The sequence below is a fragment of the Elephantulus edwardii genome, unplaced genomic scaffold, assembly GCF_000299155.1.
Source record: "Elephantulus edwardii isolate Elephantulus edwardi_28Jun2011 unplaced genomic scaffold, EleEdw1.0 scaffold00130, whole genome shotgun sequence".
Taxonomy (NCBI): domain Eukaryota; kingdom Metazoa; phylum Chordata; class Mammalia; order Macroscelidea; family Macroscelididae; genus Elephantulus; species Elephantulus edwardii.
The window spans coordinates 7,163,808-7,179,628 of record NW_006399880.1 but is presented as its reverse complement, the minus strand read 5'-3'; positions in this window follow the sequence as shown (position 1 = coordinate 7,179,628).

The window sequence follows — 15,821 nt, the reverse complement described above, 5'->3', positions numbered from 1 at the left end:
AAAAATTATTATTTTAAACAATGATCTAATAGCTTTTATTTTTGAAAATAACCCTGCTCTTTTTTATTATCTTGTTCTAAGGGGCTGTTGGATCATTTGTCTCATAGCAAATCCATGTGAATGAGTTGTTGTTAAGTGACATTGATTCACCTGCAACTCATAGCTACCCTATTTGTAACAGCCCTAAATACTGCTCTCTCCTGTGCCAATCTTATTGCTTCTGATACACCTACCCCCATTTCTCCAGTCAGTGAATCAATCCATCTAAATGAGGGTCTTCCTTTCTTTTGCTGTCCCTCCACCTTTCCAAACTTGGCGTCCCTCTCCAAGGACTGTTCCTTCCTTGCAACATGTCCAAAGTATGTCAGATGAAGCTTCAGAATACTTGACTCCAAGGAGCAGCCTAGTTTAACCTTCTCCAAGATGAACCTGTTCATTCTCTTAGCAGTCCATAGTATATTCAATGCTCTTATCCAACACCACAGCTCAAAGGCATTGATTCTCCTTCTGTCATGCCTAGTCATTGTCCAGCTCTCTGGAAACATAGCAAGTGATTGCAAACCCATAGCCTGTATCAGGTGCACCTTAGTCTCCAGACTGACATTGTTGCTCCTCAGTGCTTTGGAGAGGTTTCTGACAGTAGGCTTTCTCAGTGCAATACATCTTTTAATGTCTTGGCAGATGGTGCCAAGAATGTTGATTGTGGATCCAAACAAACTAAAGTTGTAAACAGTATCAATCTCTTCACCAGCTATCATGATGCTGCCAGTCAGCCCAGTGGTGAGAATCTTCATTTTCTTGATATTGGGCTTTAATCCATATTAAAGTCTGCAGTCCTTGACCTTCTGTAGCAAGCTCTTCAGGAACTTTTCAGTTTCAGCAAGCAGGGTTGTGTCATCTGGTGATAAGTCTTCCTCCAATCCTGATGCCACGTTTTCCTCATAGAGCCCAGTCTCCTGGATAATCTGTTCCACATATAGATTGAAAAGATATGGAGATAGGACACATGCCTGGTGTACACCCTTCCCAATTTTGAACCACGCAGTGTTTCCTTGTACTGTTCTGATGACTACTTCCTGGTCCAAGAATAAGTTTGATCAAGTGTTCCGGGATTCCCATGTTTTTCAGAGCTGGCCACAGGTTATTGAGGTCTACACAGTCAAATGCCTTTACATAATCAATGAAACACAGACAGACTTTCCTCTGGTACTTCCTGCTTTCAGCCAAGATCCATCTAACATTAGCTACCTTATCCTTGTACCACGACCCTTTCTAAACCCATCCTGAACTTCAGGTATTTCTCTCTTGATGCGTTGTTCCAGTCCTTTTTGAATAATCTTCAGCAGAATCTTGCTTGCATGTGATAGTAATGATATTATTCAATAATTTCCACACTCTTTTGAATCACCTTTCTTTGGAATGGGAGCAATTTAGATCTCTTCCAGTATGCTGGCCAAGTGGTTCTCCTCCAGCTTTCTTGGCACAAAGTGGTGAGCACCTCCAGGGCAGCATCTGTTTGTTGTAATATGTCAGTCAGTATGCCATCAATTTCTGGGGCCTTGTTTTTTGCCAATTCTTTCAGTGCAGCTTGAACTTCTTCCTTCAACACCACAGGCTCTTGCTCATATGTCATTTCATAAGATTCTTCTGTGTCCACCCTTTTTGTATCCACCCTTTTTGGTACAATGACTGTATACTCTTTCCATCTTCTTTTAATGCTTCCTGGATCATTTAATATTCTGTTCAGAGCATCTTTAAGTATTGTAACTCAAGGATTGCATTTGTTCTTCAGTTACTTGCGCTTAAGAAATGCTAAGTGAATTTGGCCTCTTTGATTTTTCTGGCTCCAGCTTTTTGGACATTTCTTAATATTTTACTTTGTCTTCACACCTGCTCTTTGAAATCTTTGGTTTAGCTCCTAAATATCTTGATTTCTTCCCTCTGCTTTGGTTTCTTGGCACCCTAGTGCAATATTCAAAGTCTCTCCTGACATCCATTTTGGTCTTTTCTTCCTCCTCTGTCTTTATAATCACCTTTTGTATTCTTCCTGGACGATATTCCTGATATCCTCCCATAATACATCTGGTCTTCTCTCATTAGTGTTCAAGGCCTCAGACCTGTTCCTGAGATGGTTTTGAAATTCAGGAAGGATAGGCTCAAGGTCATATTTTGGTTCCTGTGGATTTTATTTTATTTTCCTTAGCTTTTGCTTGAACTTGCATAAGGGTGATTGGCAGTCTGTTCTTCAAGCAGAACCTGGTCTAGTTTTCACAGCTGGTATTGACCTTCTCCGGCTTTTCTTCCCAAAGATGTAATAAATCTGATTCCTGTGCATACCATCAGGTGAAATCCATGTGTATAACCTGTGTTTATGCTTCTTGTAAAATGTATGTGTAATAAATAAATCATTGCTTTTTCAAACTGTTATCTTTCTATATCCAGCTTCATTTCTTTCTTGATGTCCATGTTTCCCACCTACTGATCCTTCTTCTCTGTTTCCAACTTTTACATTCCAGGTACCCATTATTTTTCATGAATCTTGATTGCATGTTTGATTGATCTCTGACTTCAGAAGTGGAACTTAATAAGGTGTCTTGAGGATACTATTTACAAGAGATAGCCAGATCCTTCTCTCATGAAGCCAGTGACTAAATATGAACCACAAAATTTTTTATTAAAGCTAGGTGCTTTTATTAAGCACTTAATGATCTATATTCACCCGGGCTCTTTTTCAGCAATCTTGCTGGTTTAGATAAATACCATTTTCCTGAACATTTTTTTCATTGTTTCTCTGTTGTCAATCTCTGTTGTCATATCCTTCACATGGATTCAGATTCTAGGTCAATTTATTTATGTGTAATATTGTAAAGTCAACACTTATTTTTATTTTCAAGCCACATCTAATTCATTTTAATGAAAGTAAAGAGATTTCCATGTAGGGAAGTATAGTTGAAAGAACTTAAATAAAACCTGCATTTATGATTATGGACAGTAATCTTCTAACCTAATTCTACCCAAATCCCCATTCTCCCAAAACTCAATCTCATTCATCTCAGTTTTCATTATGATGAAAAATATATAGATTTACATTCTAAAATGCAGAAAAGATACTGATGATATGAACCTATTTGTGCCTTTCCAACATTGAAGTTGTTCATTGAACTTTCTTTGGACTTTCTTCTCTTGGAAGAGACTATCAATGCCAAACCTCAAAAGACTAGGTGCCTGTGAGAAGGTCTTTTCCAGTCAGAAGAAAATCAAGCCCTTTTAACTTTTCCTCATAGTAGAGATTCTTTAAAGAGGCATCATCTTTTAATTCTTTTGTTCCACCCAGTCACCACTTCCTATCCCTGGAATATCATTCATCAGTATGTATTACACAGAAATAATCCTACTGCAAGATGCTCAACTTTTCTTACTGTTAGTTAGAGCATATACTTTTATGATGTATCCATATTGGTGTCAAAAGGCAGATGGAATATTTAAAAGATAGATTTAAGATATTAGTATTTACAAGTTATTTACAAGTTAGTATTCACAAGTATTTACATGTTAGTATTTTTAAAAATACAGAGAAAGAATCAATAATTGAACTCTAGCAGAGAGATTGTCAAGTTTTAAACAGCCAAGCCTTTACTTTATTTTACTTGTAGTTAATAGAACTCTAGTGACACAGTTTGTAATGTGCCAAGCAGTTAAGGTGAATAGGTCCAACTGACCAGTTGTTCACTGGGGAGAGACAGGAAGTCCTCGCCCATTAAATATCTACAGCGTTAGAAGCCAGATAGAGGGTCTCTAAAAGTCAGAATGACTTGACAGTAGTGCATGTATTGTGATTTAGAATATAATAGCAGAATGAAAAAATCACAGAATCTTTCCTATTTCACTTCAAAGTGCTTTGTGGGACTTATTCTCTACTGAAAACACTTAACTCTGTTTTAAGGTCCAAGTTTAAGAAGTGTTGACTTTTCATGGACTCTCATAAATGACTATTATACACAGGGTCACAATAAGTCATAGCCAACTTGATGGCACCTAAAAACAATATATTCTAAGGATACAATAGTAGAGGTAAGATAGTATTCACTATAAAAATTAACCACACATCTATTTTGACTTATTATTAAGCAATATATTTACTTGTCTTTACTAACACATTTGACACTACACATTAATAACAAAAATTTAAAAAAATCAAGTAAGTATTTTTCACATTATTTGTGTATGTTTTGAAGCAATGAACACTGAGATATGAAGTAGGAGTAATATTGGCTGTGATGGTTAAGATTGTATGTCAATTTAGTTGGGCTGTGAATGATGCTCAGTGATTTGGCAGGTAAAAATAATACAATAATTTCACAGTTATGCCCTAATGCTGTCATCCCCTATTTGATAAGCTAATGTAGTCATCCTCCAATTTTTGCATAACACATGTTTTTGTTGTTGCTATGTGCTGTTGAGACCCTCTGTGCAACAGTCCTAAATCCTGCTCTGTCCTGTGCCAATCTTATTGTCTCTGACACACCCACTCCCATTCCCACAGTCACTGAATCAATCCAACTCATCAAGGGTCTTCCTCTCCTGCACTGTCCTTCCACCCTCCCAAGCATGATGTCCCTCTCCAAAGCAACATATCCAGAGTATGTCAGATGAAGCTTCAGAATACTTACCTCCGAGGAGCATCCTGGTTTAACCTTCTCCAGGATGAACTTGTTTCTTCTCCTAGCAGTCCATGGTATATTCAATGCTCTTCAACACCACAGCTCAAAGGCATCAATTCTCCTTTTATCATCCTTAGTCATTGTCCAGCTCTCCGATGCATAGCAAGTGATTGTAAAGACCATGGCTGAATTAGGTGCTCTTTAGTCTCCAGATTGACATCATTGCTCTTCAGTACTTTAGAGAGGTTTCTGACAGCCAACTTTCCCAATACAATTCATCTTTTAAGTTTCTGGCTGTTGGTACCAGGAGTGTTGAATATAGAGCCAAGCAAACTGGAGCTGTTGAAAATCTCAGTCTCTTCACAACTCATCATAATGCTGCCAATTGGCCCAGTGGTGAGAATCTTTATTTTCTTGATGTTGAGCTTCAATCCATGTTGAAGTCTGCAGTCCTTGACCTTTGGCAGCAAGTGCTTCAGGTACTCTTCAGTTTCAGCAAGCAGGGTTGTGTTATCTGCATAACACAGATTGTTGATGAGTCTATCTCCAATCCTGATGCTACATTTCTCCTCATAGAGCCCAGACTCCTGGATAATCTGCTCCACATATAGATTGAAAAGATATGGAGACAGGATACATCCCTGGCATACACCCTTCTCAATTTTGAACCATGCAGTGTTTCCTTGCTTTGTCCTATAACTGCCTCCTGATCCAAGTATAGGTTTTGCATAAGCTCAATCAAGTGTTCTGGTATTCCCATTCTTCTCAGTGTCAGCCACAGTTTACTGTGATCTACACAAAAAATGTCTTTACATAGTTAATGAAACACAGATAGACATTCCTCTGGTACTCTCTGCTTTCAGCCAAGATCCATCTGGCATTAGTTAAAATATCCCTAGTACCACGGCCTCTTCTAAACAAAGCCTGCACTTCAGGCAATTCTCTGTTGATGTGCTGTTTCCAGTCATTTTTGAATGATCTATTTTTCACAAAACAGCATGATCTTTGAAATATAACCATGTTGATAAGAGAAGAATAAATATATATGTAAACAGAGAGGGAATATGTGATTTGCCCAGGACAATGCAGCTGGTAATAGGTAAGTGAAGATTTAGACCAAGGTATATCCAGGTCCAAAGCTTAGTTCATTTCAGTTGTATGAAATAGCTTCAGACATATGGATATAACCACATTTCCTAATTTCTTATCTCAATTTATTTCTGATAATCTATGACAGACTTCATTTTTCTTACCTGTAATGGTAATATGATTTGAATCTATTTTAGTTTAGATTTTTATTAATTTTATAGAATCATGGAAAAATATATTACCTTTTTATACTAGTTATATCTTAAAATCACTGTTCATAACTTTATTATAAATAAATTATTTCATGAAACAAGACATAATTCTGCTTTCGATGTCTTTCAGAATGCTGAAAGATCTAAACTTGGACAGCCTTGATCAGGTTTCTGACACAAATATAAAAGTCTTTGACCGGATACAGTCCAAATATCTTTTGTAGACTCTCTGAGAAGTATTAAAACCAAACTTGCATCTGGCTTCAGTTATTTTTACAAGATACTTCAGCTGCTTTCTGAGGCTAGTACATTAAAATAGATTTGTATACAAAAGCATTTCTAGCAGAATTTTCTCCAGAAAAAAAGCAACTTAAATTTAAATATTTATAGTTGTTGAATGTTTTATTCCTTCCTTAATGATGAAGGAACAGAAAAATAAATTTAAATTAGGAAAAAATAGATTGAAATAAATTTATCAAATAATATTAGGAAAGACCTTAATCCTGTAATCTTTTATAACATTATAACATTTTGTTTATCATTAATATAAGATTTCTACATTCATTGCCATTTAGTCAGAATCCACTCATACTACCTTTTAGTGGGTTTCAAAAGCTGAAAATTGCACAGAAGGAGATTGCCCATCCTTCTCTTGTGGAGCAGCTAGTGGATTTGAACTGCTTGCTTTGGGGTTGGCAGCCTAATTCCCTAACCATGGTAAGAAGTTCACTGCCAACTCAAAGCAGGCTTGTGATCTGCTATCAAATCCGATGCCAGCTCTGTCTTGCCCTTTAGACTGTGTGCTCCTGGGATGGTGATTGCTCCTTCTGTGACTTTCTATTTCTCCAAGTGTCCAATGAAAGGATTTTGCTTGTTTATCCCTCATGGTTAACAAACTCCAACTTCTGTTTCAGCTGGTGACACTGAATTTAGATACTTCAGTTAAAATAGATAAAATAACAGAAGACCTAGATTTTTCTCTTTACAAGGAGCATCTTCCTTATATAGAAACCATATAACCAGACTGACAGGATAACTAATTAATCTTCTCTTCTCCTTCTAATTATGAAGGAGGCCAGTTAGAACGGAGTTTGTCTATAAGGTGGCTTATCTAGTGTTGCTGAGAGTATTAAACCTCTTACAGAACTACGAGAAGGGTCCTTGGAGTCAACCTATCGGTTAGAACCTTTAAAGGGAGGTAGATATCTTTTCGAAACTGCTACCTTGTCAGGATCCTTATAGGATGGAACACAGACTGGTATTTCACATGCAACCTTGTACAACTGGTTTTTTTGGTTTATGTGGGTGCGTACTACTTATAAACGTAAGCTGCATCTCCCAGGTTCAGTCTTAGAGCTGAGCAATCTACGGAGCCGACTTTACATCATCTTCATCATGAAGATAGTTTTACTGCCAATGCTTCTGACCCTGGCTCTTTGCCTCATACAAGGTGAGCAATTTGCATGTAGTCTCAGCCTCTTGCCACACAGTTCAAGTCCTGGAAAGGGGTCTTGTACTACGAAATACTAATAATAATAACAACAACACTCCAGAGCCATTCTGCTACTTGTAGAACTTTGGAGAACTTATACACATGGTTCTGTAATTACGCTGTTATCTTTACAAATGACAAATGACTTGAGATTTTAAATGGATCCAAAGGAAATTATCCTATTATCTCTTTATTAGTTCTGAAAGGCTAATGGTTTCTTCTTTATTGTCACCTTATCTAAATTTCATTCATACTCAATATATGTAACTGATAGATATTTACTATTATATAAGTAGTATATAATTATATGCATAAATATTCTAAAGTTTAAAAAGATTTCTTTATTTTTTTAGTATTTGTACATCATTGTTGTTGTTGTTTTATACTTTATTTACATGCTTTAAAATGTGAAAGTAGTTAAAAGCATTCCTCCTAAAAGATTAAGACCTTGCTGACTCTCGAGGATTAATCTTTGTATTTTTTATTTGGTTTGAGGACAAAACCAGACACCTAAGGTTTATTTTTCTCCAAAGTGTTTACTTTTTGTAAAGGGAATCACAAACATGGAAAGTCACTGAGGTAACTACACATAAATATTGCCAACGTTCCTAACACTAGCATTCAGAAAGAGAAAACAGTCTGTTAACCAGAGGCTACCACAGACCAGAGATTTCAAGCAATATTGCCTATTATGCCTGTTTCCTAATTTCTGTATCTGTAAAAACATATCAGAGTAATTATGATTCAGAAAATAAACTTTACAAATACATACACATACACACATATTGTATGATGTTCAATTATATTTCACTTTTCAGTTATACTCTATTCAATGTTACATTTTCTAAAATTTTCAGTAAATGGGTATAATACATTGTGTTATCACTTTAAAAGATAATCTGATGTATATTACTTTGAAAATACCTTTAAGGAATTATATACAGAGAGATCAGAAAACAGATGAATATTATTTTGCAAATAATTGAATATTTGAAAAAAAAAAGGAACTCATGGACTATTACACAAAATGAGTGACCCTGGAGGACATTATGTTGAGTAAAATATCTCAGTCACAAAAGGACAAATACTGAATAGTGCCACTATTGTAGAACAAGACTGACATCGGGATGGGGAAAACCTAACAAAAGGGAGAAAAATACTGTATACTGCATTGAAACAGAGGATAGAGAGAACTGTTTAAAAGGACTATATGATTACGTATTAATTTCATGACAAGATTCCAGAAAAACAAGTGCATAGTAAAGTGGACTTGGGGGTTGGGGTGTGTTTATATAGCAGTAAATTTTTTTTTATTTTCAAAAAGACAAGTGAACTGGGGCAGGGGAGTGGTGGGCAGGGAGGAAAATATGCAAAAATAAATGAATGATGAAAAAATTAAATGGAAAGAATATGCTGTAAAAACTTGAATATTTATGAGTTACTGGACTTTGGGGAGTGAATACACTAATCCTTAAAGAAGAGCAATTCCCTCATTCTATTTACATTCTTAAAGTACAGTCTGGTTAAAACCAATTTGTGATTTTACACCATATCGGTATTAATCAAGACACTGAGTGAATGGTGTGTTTAATTATTAGAGAAATGTTATGTATTTCCCTAATTTTGATTTTTGTATTTGTCCCAGATGCTGTCTGTTTGGATAAAAAACAGGTTAGTCCTGCTTTGTCTGTTCATTGATCCCTTTCCAAGATCCCTAAAGAAAATGGTTTGTGGCCAACACCTATGGTTAACAATACACTCGTATTATACTGTGGGTACTAATAGCTTTTGTTGAAAATGCCGAAGCAAGTCTGTATGAGTTAAGATTGGAGTCACACGCACACAGAAAAGTCAATGAATTAATGATGATAGATGTCTTCAAGAGGAAATCTACCATCCTAAAAGAGATGTTTTATATTCCAAAAACAAATTTTGAAAATAACCTAAACTATCCATTTAACACCTGAACAAACCAGATGTACTTAGGAAATTTGTAATTTTTTGATAATTGTAATGCAAAGTGTGATTGTTTATGCTTCAGGTGAGTGTATCTTTTTCTTCAATCAATGTTTGTTGACCATCTATTATGTATAGCCTCTGAGATGTTGAGGTTATTCTAATGAAACAAATAGACAAAACTATCTACCACAATGGAACTTATTTATGTTCTAGTGGGTAAAAATATTTTTTATCAATTTTTTGTAGGGCCACTATTAGTCATATTTGACTCCATGGCACTTAATAACAACAACATTGGAAACAAAACAAGTAAATAAGTGCATTAGTGACATACCTAGTACTTTAAAAAGATGATTAATGCTTGGAGGAAAACAATACAGGATTAGGTTGTGAATTATTGGCCACTGAGATGGCATCAGCTATCACTAGGAGAGTCAGGAAAGTTCTCACTGAGAAGTTGCATGAAAACAATAATCCTGAAGTGATAAAGGAGTGTAGGTAATTGAAATTTAGGCAGCAATAGCTGATGCAGGGGTCCTGCACCAGGTGAGTGCTTTGACACCGTGCTGAAGTTGTTACTTTGTGAAATAAAAGAATAATTAGGCTTAATTTTTTCTTTGAAAAAGATTATTTAAAATGGCTAATTATGCACAGATACACATTACTATGCTACTAATGCAGTTCCAAAAATGTAATACTTTACCATAAAATATATATTATGTCTCACAAAGGACATGAACATGAAAATAATGGAAAACTTTTCTCCACACCGAAACTCTTAGAATGAAACCTAAACCAATCTCTTGGGATTTTTTTCCTTGCTATCATAAAACTCCCAACCAAAATAAAAACAAACCAAAGCCCAGAGATTATTGCTGTCAAGCCACCCTCAAGCCACGCATAGCCACCCTCCAGCAGATTTGTAGAGCCTGCCAATCTCACAGGAGTAGATTGCTCATCTTTCTCAGAACACTAGTGGGTTTGAACTTCCAGAGCAATGTCACCTTTGGGTTAGCAGCTCATCTTCTATGGACTAGGCCATGAGAGGCCTCTCTTGGTACATTTTTAGTATGCTACTGTTATGTACTGTCCCCTCAGAATTGACTCATAACCGGCCCTCCAGTGGGTTTTCAGAAGCAGTGAATCAGACGGGAGGAGATTGCCCATCTTTCTTCCACAGAGCAGCTAGTGGAGTTCAACTGCATGCCTTTGGAATGCACGGTCCTTTTTATACCCTAGACCACCAGACCTACACATTTCAGTGTAACATTTTGAAAAAGAAACTTTATATAGAAACATCATAGATAATTTTGCCACAAGCCTCACTATTTTACTGCATTTGCTGATTAAGGAGAGATACAAAAAGTGTCAAAGAATGGAAGACTGGATTTGAGGGAATCAGAGAGCACACTCACTTGTGTGCTTTACAATAAGAAAATGAAAGATATTTTTTTAATACCACTGTGACTTTGTATCCTTTTTCAGAAGCCATGATAATAGGTAACACTTTGGGGTGAATGTTTTAAAATTTTGCACAGTTCTTATCTTATGATTAAACTGTGTTTGGAAAAAAAATACTCCAAAAGACACAAGTTAAACCAACACTTGCATTGACGTGAATAAGAAAAATTCAAAGAAAATTATTAATCTGAAAACACTGTAGTAATACTACATGATTCTTTTGGCATAAGTGAAAACTATTGATTTGGTCTTGTTGAAATGTTTGTTATTTTCTAAGTTCAGTCTTTTGAGTTCTTTTGGGACCTTAAAAGTATTTGGTGATTGTTATAAGACATGATAGCACAGGCAAGTATTGTCATAATCATAATGATTCAATCACAGCAAGGTTAGTACAAAGCCAAAAGCAAACTTACTGGTGTTCTGACCTTTGTCTTTGATTATATTACCTGCTAGGGGGTTTCATTATGATGTTTGGGGACAAACATTGTAGGGGGGGAAAATAGGTCACAATCAACTCCTGTGTTTAAGGAGAAAAAGAACTATAAAGACAACCTTAAAAGAAAAAATTAAGCCGGTAGTTAGATCATTTACAAGTCAACAGTTCCTTAAAAATTGTTTCCCTACTTCAGGATAACTTTTTGGGTTAGATCTTCTCCTGTTTTGACCCTTCTGTTTTATAGTACCTGGAAGGGCATTCCATTTCACCAAGAAAACAAAAATACCCACTACTTTCCACTTTTATGATCTCCTGTATTCTAAGAGAGTAAGTTGGGTTATTTCATGTACATTCATGTACACACACACAATTACGACTAATTAGTCCTATTTTAGTTCATAAATGCTGCAAGTTTCTTAGCAGACTCTTTGACGTTGAGTTCGTTTATCTGTAAAAGATTGGCCCTTTCCAGGCTTTAGAACTCATCTCATTGGTACTGAATCAGAACTGCCTTACAGCTGAGCATACATTGGGTTTAAGAGGTTGTAAATTGGATGGCTGGAGCTTACCTATAATTTTCCCCCCAGAGTTGTTGTTGGATTTGAACCTTCATAGAGGTGTGGCATTTGGGTTAGCAGAGCACCCCTCTATCAACTAACCCCCAGAGCTCCCTAAAACCTCATCTTACAATAACACTGGGGAAATCCAAAGCAAAAAGTAATACTACTTGATTTACTTTTAAAATTTACTTTTATTTAAGTGAAAGTTTACAAATCAAATTCTTTCATACTATCATTTATAGGTTTTTATGACATTAATTGCCATTGATTGATATAATTATTTATACTATCAAACCAACCACATATTATGTATTTCTTTTACCTTCACTCAACTTATTTAAGAATGTTTAGCCCTCTTTATTCCTTTCTATTCTTGTTATTCTTTCTAGATTGATTGTCTCTGTATGTAAAACTGTCCTTAACTTTTTTATAGTCCTGGTCTTATACTATAACTGCCTTTTCTAACTAGCTTATATCACACATCATTAATGTTCTAGATTCATCCATGTTGTACACGGATGTTCATCCATGTTTATGAATCCTTGACTATTCTTAAATGATGCATATTACTCCATTGTGTGAATTAACCTCAATTTCTTTAGTCTTTTGTTCCTTGATGGATACTTGGGCTGTTTCCAATTGCATTAAATGGGAAAAATACAGTCTTTTAAACAAAGAATGATGGCAAGAAGAGATATCTATTTGCAGAAAAATTGACGCAATCATACCTTGTATAAAAATTAATGTGTAATAGATCAAGGACCTAGACAGAAAACCTAAAACTATAAATATTATCAAAGGAAAAATCAGGGCCAGTTTAGGATCCTTAAGCTATGGCATAAATGTTACTGTTGTGATGTTCTATCACATCAATTCAGACTCGTAGGTAACTCATAAGCAGGTTCTCAGAGGCTGTAAATCCCATGGGAGAAGGTTAATAATGTCCCCCCCAAAGAGCAGCTGCTAGACTCAAACCAAAGCCTTTGGGTTGGCCGTACAAACAATACCTTAGCCACTAGGTGACCAGAGCTCTGTGGCATAAGTATAACTGAAAATGTATGACTAATTAATGTTGATTTTGATCTCCTAAGAATTAAATCCTTATGTGCATCTAGAGACTCTAAAAATTGGGAAATGTGTTGGGCAATGACCCAAAGATTAGACTATTAACTTTAAAATTTACGGAAAGCTCCTACATTTATCAAATAACTCAATTAGAAAATGGGTAGAGAGCATGAATGGACATTTCACCAGAGAAGCTATTTAGATTGTCAATGAACCCAGAAAACAATTCTTCAAGATGACTAGCTATTAGCAAAATACAGTTAAAAATATCAATGAGGTATCATCTCACCCAGAAACAGTAGGAGAGCTGAACAAGACAACAATTAATAAATGCTGGTAAAAGTATAGGGATATGGGAACCCTCATACACCACTGGTGGGAATGTAAAATGATGCAATCACTAGAAAACAGTTGAGACTTTCCTAGGAAGTTGGAAATAGACATACCATTTGACCCAGATATCACACTACTAAGGTACTCGTCTCAGAGATATGAACTGCAGCACAAACTGATATGTACACACTCATGTTTATGGCATTATTATTTACTATGCTACACTTTTTTGATTAATCATCAAAATTATCTAAGCTTCATCCCAGTGATGCCATGAATCTGTTTTCAATAATTCTCTAAGCACTCCTTCTCAATCTGTATCACTTTACTATTAAAAAGATACCGTGCTAAGGAAAAAAAAATATATGCTTTTCTCTGATTCTGTGATAAGACTTATCTAGATTTCCAGTTGTAGCTAGGGAGCTAAGCAACACCTTGGATATCTGTCAATGAAAACGAATCAGAGACTAGACCAAGAGCTTATGAGACCAAATCTTCAATCTCTCGCCAGAAGTCACTACTGTGCTAATCGGAGTAGGTCATTAGGTGAGGATAATAAACTTAAGAATATTTTAGTAGGTCATTCTTAGAAAAGTTTTCCAGAACTGTGGTATTTCTACCTTTTCTTAACCATTGGGAATTCTATGACATCTATGATTCCCATGCATAAGAGGTATGTTAGGGAGCTCATCATTCATTACACTGTAAGCACCATACAGGCAAAGTCTCGCTGTCTTACTTGCTTCTCTATCCCTAACACCTGGCAATGTCTTTAGAATTATAATTTCATGATGAGTATGTAAATTTAATGAATAATTATTAGACAGATGTAGTGGCTGAACAGAATTATCTAACTTATTTTTTTAACAGACTGCACTATTTGTCAGAGTTGAAACAAAGCAGTATTTCCTTTAAAAAATCTGTACAGAATTGTGACTGTGTGTAACAATTCTCAGTTTTCTAAACCAGCAGAAAATGTCTCATTTTAAGTGAGGACTTTAAAAGGTTATACAAATGCATCATTCATTTTCAAGCTCCCACGAAAGGGTGCGTAAACATAAGAGACACTTACTAAATATATATCAGATGAATGACTGTGTGAATAAAGGATCTTCGACTTTAAACAGTTGATTCCTCTCATTATTTAAAATTTTTTATACTCTGAGTTACCTATACATGACGTACTAATGTCATTGACATTTACAAAGAGAAAGCAAAAGTCAAAGATGGCCCAATCTATCTTGAAGGAGAATGTGGAATAAGTAGAGAGAGAGTAGTCATAAATTGTGAGGATATCAAGGTTGACAGGGGTGAAGCTTTCAAAGGAAAAAAAGTACAAATTGGTTAAAAATAGTTGTGCCTTTCCCAGGAGCTTGAAAAAAAGCTGGGACAAAAAAGGTGCCTTGAAACCTAAGTTTCATTTGTTTTATAATAAATCAACTGTGTCCATAAGGTATATGATATATCAAAAATTTTTGGGTTTTCTTCAGAAACTCTACTCTGTTTTAAGGAATCAGGTTTATAATATTCACTGTGTGATTTGTGGTGCCTCACACCTGGTAGTCATTTACAGTAAACCTGATGTCAATATGTTTTCTGAACATACCTAACTGAGAAATTATCTTTTGATTTAGCAACTATTAACATTTCTAAGATTGTTTTCCTATAGTGTGTTTGATTTTGTCTCTGTACCTTCATAACACTCTCATATTCTTTTTGAAAGTATGTATCATTGTCGGACAGCTTTAAGGGCCTCTGGTGGCATAGACCATAGAGAGTTGCGCTGCTAACTTAAAGGTGATGTGTCTCTGGAGGTTTGAAACAGTGAGAACATGAAGTAAGGTGGGGGGGAAGGAGAGAGGGAGGGAGGGACGGAGGAGAAGGCAAGAGAGGAAGGCTGGAAAAGAGGGGAGAGAAGAGGAGAGGAGAGGAGAGGAGAGGAGAGAAGAGGAAGGGTGGGAGGCAGAGATGGAGGGAGAAGAGAAGGTTGAGAGAACATTGGTGGCTTAATGGTAAGGAGTTGTTCTGTCAACCCAAAGGCATGTGGTTTGACTCCACCAGCTGCTCAATGGGAGGGAAAAAGATGAGCAATTTCTTTCTATGTGATTTACGGGCTCTGAACATCCACTGGAGGGTCAGCTATTAATTGCTTTTCACTTGATAGTACACAGTAATAATAAAAATAATAGCGAGAAAAAAACTCAGAAAAATTAAAGAACCAGATTAACTAACCAGTACGTTAAAAACAACAACAAAAAAAACCCAACCTAGTGCTTTTTAAAGAGATTTATATACTTACAATATTTAATTTTCACCAAATCTACAAAATGCATAAATGTGTGTGCCCAGTTGTTATAAGAGAGAACTCTGGAGACATAGTGGCTGATGAGTTGTACTATCAACTCAAAGCAGGCTTGATTCATGACAATGAGTTGTTATATTGTTGTTATTGTAACAGGTAAGTCAACTGAAACAGTGAAAAGTTGATTTGACATGATTCTAGGACTTTTGAAAAAAACTTGGAATACTCAAGTTGTTTTGCTCAAAGTACTT